Raw genomic sequence first — 2,782 nt, 5'->3', positions numbered from 1 at the left:
AATAAAAATAAAATAAAATAAACGCTTACATTTCGGGAAAAATTACAATCTTTTTTTAACCTTTTGGCTTCCCGTACATTCAGTTGTGCTTCTTGGTCGCATTCAGTTCTGATGGTACGTACTAACCTCTGACACTCCCACACCAGACACACGTCAACTTTCCTCTATTTACAGATATGACGAGACATGCACGGCGGAGTGACGTATGTACACCAAAAAAACATCCTGACAGATCTCAAATATAAACACTTATAACAGGCTTACCATAATGAATCAAATATACATTTTGGAAGAAGGATTGATGATGTCATTATTTACATTTTGTTAATTTAAATTTATTTTACTACAATGTATAGTTCCATGTCAAAGTATATATGGAGGTTGTTTCATGTTTTATTTTGAAATGGGGAAGGTGTAAAATTACAGTAACATTACAAAGACACACTGGAATACTTTATATCAATAATAATATTAAAAATAACAATTTTACTGAGTAATAATAAGAGACAAGGTAATAAGTAGGCAACTGGAAACGTAAGTTCAAGACTGAACATTTAAGGTCCTTGCACACTGAGTCCGAAATTTTCGTATGCGTTTTTTGGTATTCGTCATTCGGTGGCTCTGAATTGTCAAAACACCTCTCAAAATGCTTGCTGTGGATGCGAAAAACTCAGAAAATCGAACCCAATCCAAAAAATTTATGACGGATGAAAGTTTTGGAGAAGTTTTGTGTAAATGTGATTGACCAAACATGAGGTTGTATTTATATTTTAACGTGCAAAAATTTCGGATGTGAATTTCAGATTCGAAATTCGGATTATACAGTAGGCGAAAAACAGTGTGTGACAAAAGAAGTGTGTGGAAATTCAGAGTACTCATAGGGTGCTTCTCAATAGGAAGGCTGCTTCCTGCATATCTCGACAGCCACGTCATCAAGGACATCTCAAATTATAGGTCCCTTTGAAGACAGCCTTCGTTCCGCATCCTTCACTCGGTCTGTTACGGAGGGAAGCATCGAGTGCATCCTTCGCGTCCTCCAAACGCCCACAACCCTTAGCACACATTCCAATTCACAAAGAATTAGCATAAAATGAATTGGTACTGAGCTTGTCTAATTTCACTATATGATGCAAGGATGGAGATAAAGGCATTATGATTACTTTAGTTTTTTGTAAATTAAACATATAATGTTAAACTGTGAGTAACGCAAACCTCTGAGAGACCACAGAAGCTTGTCATTACCTGTACTGCAGTAGAAAAGCAGTTAAAGGGATAGTTCACTTTGAAATTAATTTTTGGTATGTTTTAGCTTACCTCAAGGGCATCCAAGATGTAGGTGTCTTTGTTTCCGCAGTAGTTTCAATTTTGATATTTTTAGGTCAAACCGTTCCTGTCTGTCAGTCATATAATGCAGGTCGATGGTCACTGTCTCAAAGAGCATGCACAAAGTCCAAATTAAAACAATTCCCCATCGTCCAAATGAAACAATTCCCCATCATAAGTACACATTGATGGCCTAAGACACGAAACGAGCGGTTTATGTGAGAAAACGAACAGTATTTATATCGTTGTTATAAACGGCACACGTCCAAATGGTCTGACGGCGCGGGCGGGTATAGATGTATACATAGATGTCGCCTTGGCTACTGCAGTTCATTGGAACGAAACCGTAGCCAAGGCTACATCTATGTATACATCTATACCCGCCCGCGCCGTCAGACCATTTGGACGTGTGCCGTTTATAACAACGATATAAATACTGTTCGTTTTCTCACACAAACCGCTCGTTTCGTGTCTTAGGCCATCAATGTGTACTTATGATGGGGAATTGTTTCATTTGGACGATGGGGAATTGTTTTAATTTGGACTTTGTGCATGCTCTTTGAGATAGTGACCATCGACCTGCATCAAATGACTGACAGACAAGAACGGTTTGACCTAAAAATATCAAAATTGAAACTACTGCGGAAACAAAGACACCTACATCTTGGATGCCCTTGAGGTAAGCTAAAACATATCAAAAATTAATTTCAAAATGAACTATCCCTTTAATACAAAGGTTTTTAATGTAAATCAGTATTTTCACGCGGTGAAAACGTGTGATGTAGCCATGCGCTCTTACTAGACCGTTTCATTCTAGTGTTCAATGCTGACTCTAGCCTACAAGCCTCACTAGGATGCAGCCTTGCGTTTGAGAAGCACCCATAAAAGAGTGGGCCAGAAGAACCCGGATGACCTGATCTGTAAAAAAATAATCCTGTCGAAAAAAACAGTATACTACTGGCAGCTGTGGTTGCCAGCAAAAATACGGTGTGTTACTGTTTTTGAAATTAACAGCTAAACAGTTTTGTCAGCTACAATATAAAACTGTCATTTAACAGCTATATATTATTACGGTATGATGCTGGGAACCACAGCTGCCCGTAGTTTACGTTTTTTTTTAACAGGATTATTTGACAGTGCTCTACTTCCGGCGAGATTCTGAAGTGTGCATACGGTGGACACTTTACCATCCCATGAGGCCACGGGAGAGGATCTGTGAATGGCAGTAAAGCGAAGGAACTGACGCTGGTAGGTCACATGATAATAGTGATGACTAGTTATGAAAAGTTATGACTTATTCAAAATAAGTACCTACACAAGAGAGTATGCGATTCCAGACGCAGCCACTGGCATGATACAAACACACTAATATAGGGCAAAAAAAACTGGTGTAACAAATCAGGCTTAATGAGTGGTTTCAGCGGGAGTCTGGAGAGTGGCACAGTACTGAAGAAATTTT

Source organism: Scardinius erythrophthalmus (genome assembly GCF_964197995.2).
Source record: "Scardinius erythrophthalmus genome assembly, chromosome: 14".
Classification (NCBI taxonomy): Eukaryota; Metazoa; Chordata; class Actinopteri; order Cypriniformes; family Leuciscidae; genus Scardinius; species Scardinius erythrophthalmus.
The sequence above is the reverse complement of the archived record's forward strand: the minus strand, read 5'-3'. Positions refer to the sequence as shown.